This window comes from Ambystoma mexicanum, chromosome 5p (assembly GCF_040938575.1).
Source record: "Ambystoma mexicanum isolate Mex_15411 chromosome 5p, UKY_AmexF1_1, whole genome shotgun sequence".
Taxonomy (NCBI): domain Eukaryota; kingdom Metazoa; phylum Chordata; class Amphibia; order Caudata; family Ambystomatidae; genus Ambystoma; species Ambystoma mexicanum.
The window spans coordinates 1,198,247,238-1,198,263,028 of record NC_090930.1 but is presented as its reverse complement, the minus strand read 5'-3'; positions in this window follow the sequence as shown (position 1 = coordinate 1,198,263,028).

Here is a 15,791-nt window from a genome sequence, read left to right as displayed (position 1 = left end):
AAGCATGTTACATAATGATAGCAAATAAAATTGAGCTTGGTAAGGCATTTGATGAGGAGCCTCCAAGCATGACTCAAAGTGAGGACGATGTAGAGCAAATTTTTGCAGCACCCCCACTAGATTTAGGAAACTACAAAACACTTTGGGCCAAATGCTCATCAGATGGGAAAAAGATACTGTTGTTTGGAGAATGCCTAGAAGGGTACGAAGAGGAAAGGGACATGAACAGGGTAACACGGGTGGGGGTGCGAAAGGAAAAGGGTAAGGAAATGAGCGGGAAGGAGATGTCGATCGAAACATCGATCGAAGTGGGGAATGTATTAAAGGTGCTAATTGAGCGCCAGATAGGGGGACACACCTACAACCTATGGGAGTAAGCAAGAGGAGATGGGGCACCTCCAAGGGAGGAAAAACATGGGTACACAAACAAATTGCAGTCACATCATGAAAGAAGGCCTTGCAGGGAAATGGGGGTTGGGGGTAGAGATGCACTGTGTATGTCATCTGCCCAGGGACACTTTGAATGTTATTACGAGATAGGGAAAAATCCCAGGTAAACACATTTAGCAGGGATGCCCCCAGGTTGGGCCTTGCTAGGGAAACCTGCTCTGAACACATAATCAACACACCACGGGTCAGGGAGGAGGGAGACCGAACTTAGGCTGCGCGTCATGGGTAGACCGAAGCAGCTAAGACAACACTAGGTGATGTGATGACAGGGGGGGCAAGCCAATCATACGGGAACTCAGGGGTAGCGGAGAAGTGGGCCTGAGCCAGAGAACCATTCACATAGCTATGACTGTCTGTCAGCAGGTTGATATGGTAATGGGAAGTTGAACAGAGTGGTGTTCCTGGGAGGACTGATCAAATGGTACGTTTCTATGTCTCTGGGAGGTAGCCAAACATCAGAGTAACCACCACAAGGTTTGCAAAGGCAGTTATCCAACAGATACTGTGTGAATGTCTTCCCACCAGAAGCAGGGTGTCTTGTGTTCCTTTCACAATGGTGTTGACCAGTAGCAGAATAATAAAGTCCCAGCAGCCAGCATAAATGTTATTTTACTAATTGCAAACTGTTCCCGGGTGGGGTGAGAAGTGATGTGGCACCAGATGGGGAGGCGATGAGTTGGGATATTGTTGATCTGTTTGGTCCAATTACGTTTCACTAACATACGTATAGCTCTAAGGATACGATGTTGTTTAGCCAATGATTTTCTTGGAAACATGGGAAATATGACCATCCTGAGCTCCAACTGTTTCCAATACCTTGACCATTGTATTTGTATTATAAAACAAATCTTTGCTGTATGCCCAGATTTCAGTTTGATGAAGAAGTTGACAGGTCCAACTAATTCCAGTGTGCCAATCCAGGAATCACCCTGCAAAGAGTTTTAGAGCTGGGCTAATTTCACACTTGGGCCGAAAGGATGGAAGAGGCTTTGCGTCAAATCGACACTAGATAGGACATGTTGATATGTCAAGTTACTGTTAATTGATCATTACTAACAACAAAGGACTGTACATTGCATTGGAGAGCAGTGACAGATAAGGCATGTGACTATTGTGTGGGTTTATTATAACACCAAGGGTTGTGCAGCACCATTTTACCAAGGTTGACCAGCCAAGAGCTGAAATCTTAATGGGACCTTGCCCCAGTCCTTGAAGTATGCAATACTAAACAGGCCTGAACTAAGCCCAAGAGGAGAACATACACTCACTTGCTGGTGAAGAAGTGTATGTATTTTTCATATTGACTATCCTCATGCTAGCAAAAATATGGCAGAGCAGGTGCAAGATGATGATTGCTAGCATGGAGCTAACTTGCTGATTGACACTGTTTCCTTCATAACCATGATGGTGTATTATCCGTGTATTAACCCCAAACTGCGACCAACACTGATTAATCCTTAAGCTAGGATACGTGAATTTGTCAGAGTGGGGCTCCATGGAGCTATCTCTGGAAGGATCCTTCACGATGGACATCAGCTGTGAGGCTGAGTCTGTATTGTGAAAAAGCCACATTTTATCACCCTTCTTTCGGACTCAGAGGGGTTCTGATGGCAACAATGCCCGCCTGCTGTGTGAAGAGTGACTTGGTGAAAGTATACCAGGGATTCCCCGTAGCCCCTCAATGTTTCCCAGGACATGTTGCCTCCTATTATAGGGTTAGCTCCTGACAGTCTTTACAGAACAGACATGGGCTTAGAAAGAGTAATATGTCTGTCCCTCCATCTGTTACATGGACATCCCCCTTGCTATTGAACCTTACATCTCACCTACCCCTCTGCCTCAGACCATCTATTGATTTGGTTGCACAAGCATCTAAAAGCAGCAATGTTAAATGGTGAAGTACATAGCAAGTAGCGGCTCAGGCACCGCTGCAACAACCTGGAAGAAGTAGGAAGTGGGAGAGTCACTAATTGGGAGGTAAGTTCTCGTTGTCGTGAGCATTCATTTGTGTTGTTAACAAATAATTGCGAAAGGGATGCCATATATCTATTGGTTTGCAGTTTGTGGTTTGCAGTAAGGACCATCTCTCCTCCAGATTTGAAGCCCATGTAACAGCTCACAGCCAATGCGCCATTAGTACAGCCAATGTGCCCTGCTGTTAGTACTTCAGTGACTTTGATCCTTCTAGATTAGGAGTAGGAGACCTGTGTTATTTATAACAGGGCCTTGAGTAATTGTCATGTAATTTTGGTGCCTTTATGTGCAGTCTTGATTTACTGATTCCCTGATTTCTTATTTTCCAATTGTGTTATGTGTGTCATTTTTGTCCGCGATTTATTCCTTTTTTGTACATACTAATTTCAAGCTACACGGTTTTGACTTATTATATTGTGTCAAATAAATCCTAAATGATTTGATCTGTATTCACACTTCATCGGTTTGTGTTTGACTTTGTTGAGATAGGGAATTGCTAGTATACTAAAGAAACATACAGCAAATAATGAAAAGAATTTCTTTAAGTAATATTTGTATAATGATTCCTGGTGGGAACAGTTTCTTTTGTGTTTCGCATTGTTACTTCCCAGTTCCCACCTGGCAATATCCCAGCAGGGCATTGATTTCCTTTTTAATCTCGGATAGCATCAATTGGAGGACCGAGCTCCTTGTGGGCGATCTTCAAGCTCAATCTGAGCGGAAGTCTGCGAGTGGACCTGGGCTGCTCCCACTACTTGGTTCTTCTTTGGGCCATCTGGCCCCTGCAATAGTGCTTTAATATCTCCTGCAGGCCTTGCTTTCTTTTTAGATGTTTGTTTGGCCATGGTTACAGGAAACGCTCACTGTGTTTAATTAGCTAATTGCCGACCTGGGGAAAAGGCGTGGTGTCACATGCCTTATACCGATGTTCACACGCAGGCAACAGATTGGTGCGGCACCCTCTGTCAGAAAACTCAATGAAGGGTCCTCTCAGGCCCTTTGTTCAGTTAATAGCCACTCAAGGCTCCTGCAATGAGCCTCCACACAGCATCAGATGATGTAACTGCTGAAAATGGGCCAGATGAGCTCTGCCGGCCGATCTCACTTAGAGCTGGCCACTCTGCAGCTGAAGAGTGGGAGCTTCCACTGAGGCCACCGGAGGACCAGCACTTCCAAGCACCTTGATGCAAACTGCACGGACCGCAGTAGTCCCCCGGGAGCAGCTCACCTTCCCGCCTATGTCGGTGCCACTCACTGCAGCACCTTACTCCGTCACTGCCATCTCCTGTTTGAGAACTCAACCTCTCGCAGGCTTCTCCTGCACTGGGATGTGAGTCGCTAAATCAATGGGAGTCTCTCGTTAGCCTGCATTCGGTTAATCAGCCAGGATGCTGTTATCACTGCTCACGATCGTTCCCAGACTCAGCTCCTTATTTACTGCTGTGTCCATGTATCTCGTATCCCACAGGCTGCTCTTCTTCGGTTTCAGTCACCATCTTGGTGCCGATGAGGTGCTCACTTTAGGCGCGGTTTGTCACGGGTCCCTGCTTTGACGGGGGCTGCTGCCTCTCTGCTGGGTGCCCCTGGCCCTTCAACAAATCCCCAACAATTACATCTGAGAGGTGAGGGAAGAGAACGATGGACAGTGTAGCATGGAGCTCAACAAAGACACTTTGGTCTGACTGCACAAAATATGCAGACTCGCCATTAGTGGAAAATGTCGCTTGAATGTGGCAGGCCATGGCTTACAAACTATGCTAACCTGGCCCCTTGCCCTTACAGACTAAACAAGACGTTAAACATGTAGTTAAATCCACTTCCGCCACCCCATTCCCTCCCTTCAAATATTCCTTCCCCCTTCAACTCCCCCACATCTTTACAAACTTTATCCATGTCCTCTCTCCGAGCCACCGGCCATCTTTCATCCCTACATCTTCCCCTCTCTTGTAAACCCTGGGCTAGCCTGTCCGTCCAAACAGCACTAACCACCCTCCTTACCGCGATAATAATCCTTCGGCTTCAAACAACCATCATTTAACCAACCATGTACCCTGCACCAGAAAAACACTCCCCAGAGGTGTTCTTTCTGCCCCCATAACCTTCCTATTTAACATTTTGTTTAATTGTTCCATCACTTTCCTTTCCTTTTTTCCTTTTTTAAAACATTCCCCATCAACAACCTTACTCCTGGACATAAACTCCCAAACTGAGAGAACCGTTCTTTATTTCCTCTCCTGTAATTCACCCTCCTTCCTTTACCTCCAAAACTACCCCTTCAAATTGCTCACAATGCCACCGTAGCATTTCTCTGCCCTTTCTTCTACCGATAGCGTTGCTACCTAAACCCATCATAGTAAGCTTAACCTCTTCCGTAACTTCATAACTAAAATTGACCTCCCAACAACAATGGCCACCTTACTTCTCTACATTATCATAATAGCCCTCATGCCTTTAATCCCCACCATCAAACATTCACTTGGGAAAAACCATACCCAACTGCACTTAAACCTTTATACACCTACATTAACCGGCACACATTGACCGGTCCCTTATAATCTTCTCCAGAACACCACCTTCTGCCGCATCTCTGAAAGAAAAGACAAATTAAGCACCACAAGTAATTGAACTCAAGCCACCTTACTGCACTCTGTCACTCATCCTCTACCATACCTAACGCTTGTCACCATTAACCTAGCAATAACTTTTGCCCCGAATATTTCCCTGCACTTCAGAACCCTGCTCCTCCTCATTCCTCACTAAGGGCCTCATTACAAGGTAGGAGGTAGCCATGGTGCTATTAGCACCATGGCTACCCCCTTAGCGCATTCCGGGTCCGGGTTCTCGAAATAGGGATTTACCGGGTCATTCCAACCTTGGAGGACCCGGTAAGTCCCCATTCTGAGAACCATTCCCCATTCCCATTCGAGCCCCCATAGGGCTCAATGGGTAGGGGGATGGAGCTAATAACGGGCCCGCTAATAGCGTGCCCGTTATTAGCTCCCTGGTCCCTTAGCGGCTCCCGCTAAGGGTGCCAGGTAAAACCAGGCGCCCATAGCAGGACCCGCTAAGGGACCTCGGAATACGGAGGTAAGGGGTTACCGGCACCGGCATCCTTACCGTTGCCTGTAACCCCTTACCTCCAACCTTGTAATGAGGCCCTAAGTCTCCTTTCTGGCAACTCCTTCACACCCCCGGAACGTTTCCCGTGCTGCTCATACTCTCACAACCCAACCCCTTACCACATTTCTCTGGTGTCCTATTCTCCAACCTGACCAGATAACCAAAACCTATTCCTATTATATGTGTCTGCCCCATGTTCTGTTTCATAACAGGGCACCACTGTCGCCCCCCTCCCCCTAGCAGCCAAATAACGTAGGTTCCCTTCTTATTTATTGAGTTTATTTATTAATTATTTATTATTTTTCATACCAACTTCCCTGTTACAAACCTCTGCATTTAAACCGTTGTAACTCTGCACCAGCTCCCTTATTATGCACCACCCCGTCTTGACCTACATTCAAAACTTTTGGTTCCTCCCACCTCGTCCAACCTCTCCCCCTCTAACCTGCTAATACCCCCCCATTTTCATGAAAACCCTTTCTTCTACTTCCGATCCATCTAACCCATTCGCTCCTCCGCAAACACTTCTTCAGAGCCCTAATAGGTCCTTGTCAACACATTGGACCCTTTGATCTAATTTCCTTTTTAAAATGATTATTTATTTTTTAGAGCCACACGTTCTTGCTCTTATTCCCCATTCCCATCTACTCACTGCTCCCCGTTACCACCTGCCCACCAGCCCTCTGGTGCCACCAACAAATTTCTTATGAAAACCTGAGCCCCCCGATGCTCCCCTTACTGTTATTATTTCATCTTATTTATGTATTTACTTTTCCAACCCACTAAGAGCCCTGGCCTCTGTAGTGTCAATGCCTTAAGTATTATGGAGGACATCTCCCCAGACTCCTCTATCCACTGTATGCTCTCCACTCAAGTACCTGCAACTAAAACCTTTCCTTTCCCTTATTCATCACTCCAACCTCAAACTGTCTCCCCTCCTCTCCCCTGCCAATCCATAGAATACCTTGTAACCTAAACCTAGACCAAAACCAGCAGCATATGGCCATCTACCCACCAATGTACTCTTGCATGGGTACTCCCCTGTACTCACCCCGACCATAACAATTGCTCCCCCCTCCTTACCCTGCACCCATCCTTATTGCTCCTCCTCTGCACCGGGGGCCGTACCTGCACCCTCCCTCCATGCAGTTTAATTCCCCCCTCCTCATTTGTCAACTTACCCCTGTGTTCACCCTTGTAGATACTTTCTCTCCTGCTCTCTGCTACACACCTCACACGCTGTCCCCCCATTGCACCAGTTGCCATTCACGTGTCCATGCAGTTTAATTCCCTCTGTGCACTGCACGCAGTGACACTGCATCCCTCCTTCTAGGCCATTGCGCCCCTATGCTCACCCTTGCAACTGTTTCATCTCATTGCTGTTCCCCCCTCTACACCAGGGGCCAACCGTGCACCCCGTTCATGCAGTTCAATCCACACACCTTGCCACTTCACGTTGCATCACTGCCCACTTATCCGCTTCTGTGCCGCTCTTCTTCTGCCCCTTCACCCGAGCGCAAATCCTCTGGTATAGCCTCTTTTTGCACTCCATTTTATGTATACATTTTCATAAATCCTTGAAACATTTCCCTTCTTTTCATTTGACCTTTACTCCTCTTATTATTTTTTTAAACCATCCTTCCCTGTGCCGAGAATGTAGGACTCCACATCGCTACAATGTTCATCCCCTCCCATTCCACTCTCTATCCAGACTTTTCCAGTAAACTGACTCCCCCCTCCTCGATCATCCGAGTTCCCCATTAGTCGAAACTGCTGCGCTGACCTGTATTCAACCATCTTAACTGTCATCCAATCAACATCCCTTTAAGCCAACAAAACTAAGAGGTACAACAAAATTATTCCTGTGTTGCCGTTCACCCAACCCCAACAACTTCTTGACCCGATATGGCTTATCCCCACTATTCCTTCTTGTAGGAAACCTTTCCATCTTGTCGCCACTACGCCTCCTGCTGCAACCCCTCTGCCAGAAATTGCTGGCGGCCCTCTGCCTCCTGCTCATCCCACCCAGCCATGTCCAAGGTGGGGGCAACCAATAACGGGCCACACAAAGACCCCGGTGGGATGTGGTATCAACAAGCTCTTAAACCCTAAGGCCCAGAGGGGCCATACAATCACAACACCCCCAATCTCTATACCAGGCCCCGGGTCCGATACCTCATGACCCTAACCCCAGAGTAGCTAACTACTGCCATCTTCTCTCACTTAACCAATCACCCTTTACCTTATCCCCCAATCCCTGTCCTCACTGTAAAATAGAACCAAACTATATTCACTTTCCCTCTTCTCGCTCTTTCCTTCTCTAGGCCTTTCCTTAGACAACTCCAGATCTCTGATGTTGAGACTCTTCACCAGTCGAGAGTGGGGTGTAGATCTCTCCAACCTGCAGGTATCTCCATCTGAATGCCCTCCCTGTCCCCCTCAAATTTGAGCCAGGCCACCTGAAACTCCGGAACAGCTCAAGTCCTTACTCTTCTTCTACTGCTTTTCTCTCTCACTCTCCCTGCTGACCCGCCTGTGTACTGAGCTGACTGGCTACCCTCACAGTCTCACGGGTACCAGCCCCCCCACATTTACCCATATCATTGCACTGCCTTCAGACCTACCGCACACCAACCCTGTATATGACTTGCATGATCTAACTGACACAAGGCTTAGAAAGATTGTTGTTTTGTCGTCCCTTTGTGTGCCCTCCCTCATCTTGTCTCTCTTAGAAACACTTGTGTATAGCTGAGTTATAAATGACTAATCATATCATATTCTCCTCCCCCACCCCACCTCATACCAACTGTTACTCCCTTCATCCTCATCATCCCTTTCAAACCACCCTTTCTGGCCCTCCAGTTCTCCAATGCCATTTCTTTTTATTAATATTACCCGCCCAAACCAATTCCAAACTGGGATATCCACTTTTCCTTCATAATTATTATTTATTTTCCTTTATTCTTTTAATGTGTATTATATTTATTTAATCACATCCTTTACCCACCAAATACACCTCCCACATCACCTTCACACCACCATTCTTACCCTTCCGAAACACCAATGCACCTTCAGTTCAAATCTTGCTCACCTCATGGTCCAAGCCGTTGTAGCGTGGAGCGTACACCCCATTGTGGCTGCACTGCTGCTGGGGGGGGGGGGGTTGCCGTCCAAATCTCTCCCCACTCACTGCGAACTCCATCACCGCTGCACAGCTGCTGGGGGGATCCATCCAAAATCTCTCCCCACTCTCAGTGCAGGTCCATCTCCCTACACCAAGATCTTTGGCCCAGCACATACTATTCCCTTCTGCTCCTGTTGTGGGGGGGGGCCTTATCCCCTCCCCCTGCTGCTGCACCCAGGTATGATGACATCTGTCAACTCCATTCACACTCGTGGACAAACCTGGGGCCGTACTGAGCCCTCTTACCCACCCCAAAGGTGACCCTGTGGTACTCCTTAGTTAGCGTCCCGCCAGCCTCTTTCCCATTGAACCCTCTGACCCCACTGCTGGTGGTAATGCCCTTTACTCCTGTCGTTCTTCTCGGGTGTCGCCCACCCTGGCCTACCTACTAGGTGCCCCATCACCCGCTCCCATCCCCACCAGGGATGTCATTTAGGGGTCGCCAGAGGTCGCAACTGCGACCTCTGAGGTCTCTCTTGCGACCTCAAAAAAAAAAGAAAGGTTTTATTTTTTTTTAAATCAAGCTCCTGTGCTGTGGCCAGCACCATGTGGCTCTTTACTTCTGGAGTGGCTGGCTTTCTTGTTCAGGCCCCTTAAAAAAAGGAACAACAATAACAACAGGAGTGCCACAAGTCTAACTCTTTCAGCACTGAACCTAAATAAGAACGAATATGAATACCAAATAATGTGTCTTTCTGTAATTCTTTACAATAATTGTTAGACTCATTAAAGGTTTATTTCAGGCACACTTCATGGGGTGATTCACTGATTTAGTCTGTTCTTAAACGCCTCAACTCAGCCTTTCATCCTTCTGAGGTCGATAAGTGAGTACCAACACAGGTTGGGTGATATTGGGTGTATATTTTTTTCTATATAAAGCGCTTAAGCGTAAGTGCTATATAATAACACATCATTACCATTTGGTCATGGACGTCTGCTCGCATTCACAGTAATTTGGTAATATGGGCCTATACACACTGATCTTAACGATACATATGGTGATCCATTCTTGTATGAAATGTACATCACATTATAGTGATATCTTATTTTTTGGAGTGTACAATGCTATGTGGTGCCACTTCCTGTTTGGTCAACGTGTGAAAGGTCATGTTCCATCGCTTCTCACGATATCACTTTGGGTTGGGGTAAAATGACGTCACTTCCTGTGATGTCATCAGGGGGGGGTCAAGGGTCGTGTGATGTCACTTCCACTACTCCTGTCATTTTGGTGAAATGACGTCCCTGATCCCCACTCTGCCCCCCCCTACTGCTAACTCGAGGCTCCTGGTGTAAGGGGCCTCAAACAAGCACCCAGCGCCCCCACCCCAATGGATGACCCCCTACCAGCTGCCCCTTGGAAAATCTGACCCTCATTCAGTCCCCCCTTGAAAGTCTAGGGTGAGGGAGGGGGGTTAGAAACTCCCCGGTCCACAGAGGACCAAACGCAGCCCAAGAATACCCATCATCCTTTCTGAACTAGCAAAACTGTGCGTAAATGCTTTTTTTTTCCTTTTTTTATATCTTCATTTCTTAAAATAAACCTCCCAATTGAGCACCTGTACTCTATTAATATATTTCTAGTCAATTTAAAACGCAATAGTGGCTAGTCCCCCACTAAATGTCTAACGTGTGTGGTGTCATGCTTGAGGAGAGTCTCTCTACCCCAGCCCCACTGGCCTATTTGCCAGCAGCAGGAGACACAGCGAGCTGCGCACAACACTGTTATCTGGTGGCCAGCACTGAGCATTGCACCAGGCTCATATAAACTTGAGCCCACAACAGCTATGCAGCTCCCGAACCCACCCTTGGAGGGGTAACAAACCCCAGATGCTCTTGGGTGGGCCCCATTGATACCCTGAACCCCACAATCCCCAAAAACCTAACCGTAACCCGACCCCCACAACTGGGGCGCCGACTGCCACCTGAATACAAACCCTGCAAACTCCAAAATCCCTGCATGCTGAAGAAACGAAAGGTAAGAGGGCCGCTAGGACTATAAAAGGAGGGGGGTAGGTGGCCTGCTGTAACAATGAATTTGTATTATTCATTTACATATTATTATTATTTTTTTTAATGTTTTTTTTTATAATGCGACCCTGTCCCCACCAGCGCTCTTATATCCCCTACTCCCTACCATGTCCACCGCTCGCTCACGTGTGCCCCCTAGGCCGCCAGGCTACCTCAGCAGCAGTGCCAGCGAATGTCCAGACAACACGGAACGGCATTAATCGCCAAATGTTCCTGAACCTTCGCTGGCACCCGCATATATAACCTAATGGGGTGCAATGTATCATCAGCCTGGCTCGCTGGTCGGGTGCAGCGCCCAACCCTCCCTCCACTGCCCGTCTCCTTCGGCCTCAACCCTCCCCCCCACTGCCCGTCTCCTTCGGCCGGTCATGCCTTCCTCCTGTTTCAGGGCATTTTCACTGAGGACAGAATGGCAAACAATCTTTAGCTTTTTCGCATCTTCTGGGTCTCATGGTATCCTGCATCTTTGTGGTGCCCAAGGATTGGATGCGTCTGAGGTTGCTCCAGTGCCTACTTTTTTGTCGCTGGTCTTGGTTTCAGGGCAACATATCCAGCCTGTTGCAAGTGCCAGATAATGTGTTTAAGATCCTCCTATGGTGGCTCAGTGAGTGAATATGCTGAGGGGAGAGCCTCTATAGCCTCCTTGCTATCAGTTGAAATTGTTTCTGAATGCTTCGTTGAAAGGATGGGGCACTCACCTGTGAGCAGACTTAGGTTCCCTGCTGAGGTGTGGGAATAGATCAACCTTATGAACCACAGGACATAAGGCTGGACTGGTTGGCATTCCTTTCCTCTGCGATAGGCTAGTCTGAACTGATTCTAATGGACATTAGAGTTTCCATACATTACCTCAACAAGTAAGAGGTTGTTTGATCAAAGCCTCTGTACTGAGAAGTGATCAGTTTGTGGTTCTGGGCTCTGGGCAATGGTATATCTCTGGTATGTGGCAATCCTGCTTGTTTGAAGAATTTTGTTGCAGATTCCTTAAGCAGGCAGAGCACTAAGAAGGGAGGCTTCAACCTCCCGTGAATTGGAGCTCTGCTAGGAAGTTCTGGGTAAGAGGTTTACCCTTTGGGTTACCACTCAGGTGGGACTCTTTTCTGCCATTGTAAACAGGAAGTTCTTCTGCTCCAGAGAATTTCCCCTGAAGGGGATTCTAAGGGACACACTGATTGTTGAGCAGTTCTCCGCTCTCCTTTGTGCATTCTAGCTGATTGCTGTCATTCTGTTCATTCCATGGAGAGTGCAGAACTTTGGGTCCACAATGATCGTGATTCCTACAGGCTGGGCACAGAGAACAACGTACCCAGAAATTCTGGACATGTCTATCTGTCTTCCTTGGTGCCTTCTGGAGAGGGTGGACTTGCTCCGCCATTTGAGGGAGCAGCCATAACCTTCATGACTGGTTCCTGAGAGGCTGTGGTATAAGGAGTGTGATGTATTGGATGATGCTCTGGATTTGCTCCTCTCCCCGAGGAGGCCTACTACAAAGTCTATCTATGCCTTCAAGTGGCATACGTTTTTGCGTTGGTGCGGGTACAAGCATATTGACTCCTCGTCTTGTCCTACCTTGGCTATTCTGGATTTTCTGCTTTCTTTAGCCCCGGCTAGGCCTGTAGATCCGTACTGTAAATGAGTAACTGGCTGCCTTTTCGATTTGTAAGTGGATCTCTGAGCAGGACGCGTTCCTCATAATTCCCACTGTTATGTACTTCTTACGGGTATTGGGTAACCAGTTTCCACCACACTCATGTGTTGTTCTGGAGTGGCACATAAATTCTTTGTTGGCCTTCTTGATGGTGGATCAATTTGAGCCCGTTTATACTTTTTCTTTAAGGTTACTTTCCCGTAAGTCGTTCTTTTTTTGTTTCTATAACTTCTGCTCTGCAGGTGAGTGAACTCCAGGCTCTTTCGATGAACCATCCAGACCTGGTGTTCTGTAAGGATGAACATTACTCTGGGAGTACAACCACCCTCTGTTCCCAGGGTTCTGTCACATTTCTATCTTTCTCAGAAGATTCATCTTCCAGTGTTCTACCTTCCGCCTCACCCATTGACTTCACTGGCTAGACCCAAAGCAGTCTCTCAGTTGAAGGATGTCAGGAAAGATGACCAGCTCTTTGTTGGTTATTCTGGATGGCATGTGGGCATGGACTTAACCAAACATACCCTGCCCAGATGGATTGCACTCTGCATTTGAGAGAGCCATGATCTAGCTGGAAGAATGTGCCTGAATGTCACAGGGCTCATTCCACCAGCGGTTTGGCTGCCACTTCTGCATTCGAGAAAGGTATTCTATTTTTGGACATTTGTCAGACACCTACCTGGGCTCCCTTAAACACATATGCCAAGCACTTGTTCCCGGAATCCTTGTCTGATCAGGATGCCTGTTTTGGGCAGGTGGTGGTTTCTCACTATCCTCCCTCTGCCAATGTTCTGTACCACTATTAGAGTCTATCCAGGATTAGGAATTTCTGCGAGGAAGGAATTCCCAAGAAGAACACATTTTCTACCTCACGATAATGTTCTTTCATATAGGTTATTCCTTCCTCCACATACTCCTTATAACCCTGCCATCCTGTCGCTCATGTTGAAGAGCTTGCTCATGTCTTGCTTTTGTAAAGTCCCTCAGCTGCTGAATGCTGGAGAAAAAGGCGGAGATAGGTTCATGGGGCACCCTTAGCTCCATATTTACTCTCCCTGATGTCATGCATGGTGTCATGGTCACACATTAGCTTTGAGCTGACCTGACATGGAGCTGCATGGCACTGCCTGGTGGCTGAAAAAGTTTCTGAAGGTAGTTGTCCTTGGAAGATATATATTTAAGATGAAGACTAAGTGGGAGGAAGGACTAATCCATCCAAAAAATATCACTGCGAGGTAAATAATGCGTTCATCATTGCAAGACTCTGATGTTGTCACTTCCTCTTGTCCCTTTTTTCTACCTCTTCTTGATGAAACTGTTTGCCTCCAGAAGTTACCACCTCCTCCTGTACTCTTGATCACACCACTTAATCCTCACTACTACCCTCTATTCCTGGTGTTGCCACCTCTTCTTGCAACCTTGATGGTAACCCCTCCTCCTTCAATCACTTAGCTTTCGCCACTTCTTCCTACTATCTTCTGCTGCCACCTCCCCAACCTCCTACATGTCTTCAGCCCCCACTTGTTCCAGCTCGCCTCAATCTCCAACCGCTGCAAACTCAAGCCTCCTATTCCTCCAACCTACACTGGCTGACTGAGGGACCTGGGTCATTTGGTGTTCCACCTGGATTGGGCTTCAGTGAGTATCTGCACCTGTGCCTAGTAATTGTGACAGGATGGGGATTGGCTGTTTCTTCTGGGTGCACCTGGGCTCACATTGGGTCTCAGTGGCCAGACCAAGCCTTCATTTGGCCCGTCTACCATCTTGGATCACAGTCCTCCCACTCTCACACTAGAGCTGCCTCTGCAGCCTTACTAACTGCCTGTTCTCACAGCATGTGATTTATGTGCTGGACATTCTTTTGGCAAGTTCCAACTACCTGAATGTGTAGGAATCACTAGTTCACCGTGGGCTTGCATCATTCCATGGAAAGAGAATTTGTGTACATTTTGTTTTATTGTGTTTGGTTCACACAGACACCTTTACAATATAAACACTAATTACATAACCAAATCCAAATGCATAGTTGCAACAAAAAACAACTTTATAATATGCACAATACTATACAATTTCAAAACTGATGCCAGTTTCTAACACCACCATACAATAAGAATACAAACAACAAGACAATTGATAGATTAAATTGTACTATTAAAATCCAAATTATGAAACAAAAATTACAATTTCATGCATTAAAATCATTCTATAAACAGTATAAAACTCTTCATTAAGTTTAATTTGATAATTTAAGACATTTCAAAAATCCCGTAACTGCAACCCTTACCAACGTGGGATGACCACCTAGACATCTCCGCCTGAGTGAATCACAGTAAACAGAGGCAAAGTCAGCAACGAGAATCTTAAAGTGCAAAATGTGGAGGTGCACTGCAATAGGGCAGTAAGTGCTTCAGAGTCTCAGTTTCTGATTTGTCATTACAGAGATGACAATAAGAATCCTCCTCGGTGATAAGTCTACGCCTGACAAGAATCTCTTTTGTGTGAAACAAATTCCATCTGAACCTGAGGAAGTCATCACGAAAATAATGCTTGGGAAATATGTTCAGGTAAGAAGTTACTACCCCAAGCGTTTATGCTCAAAAGAGAGATGATTTAAAGAAGGATAATTATGAATCTGATCAAGCGTCTCACACCAGTGCATCTGAAATAAGGCATGTTTAACAATACCCAAGCACTTCATTAGGTCCAAAATTTATATTCCAATCTTACGAAGAAAATCATCACACTGATCTCTTAAGCTACATGTCCATCATCCATACCCATTACAGTGTTCAGCACTTCGTACAGAGAATTAACCAAGGGAAAATGAACATTCCGATAAAAACTGAAACGCCTCAATTTCAGCTTCACTTGAAGCGAATGAATCCCTAGTTCATATCGGATGGTGGCCACAGAGACGAATTTGGGACTCTCAATGCCTTATGCCAAATTGATGCCTACTGTTTGTCGAGGTAATCAATGTGAGATTGGCATCATGGAAGAAGACACAGACAACAGATTCAAAACGGAACAATGTTTGATTAAATTAAAGTCAGGATGGATTGAGGCCTAACTTGCCCTATATTAAGGTGGGATTTCCCTACCTAGAGAAACGAAGGAACGTCGGTGTCAGTAAGTTCAACCTAAAAATCTGTCTGTCAGAATCCTAAACTTTCCCTCACAACTAATGCAAACATATGTGTAGGGATATCAACCATAACTCAAATAGTGTTCCAAATATAAAGTTCTGAGTTACTTCCAGCTCTAGCTTATTTGTCAGCTTCCCCTCCCAAATGTCACTAAATTCCCCACAAAGTTCAATTTCTCCTCCTTTGAATGTTAGAGGAAATACAGTTTTATCAAAGTTAGTGTGCCTTTCCTCAGGTTCAACAC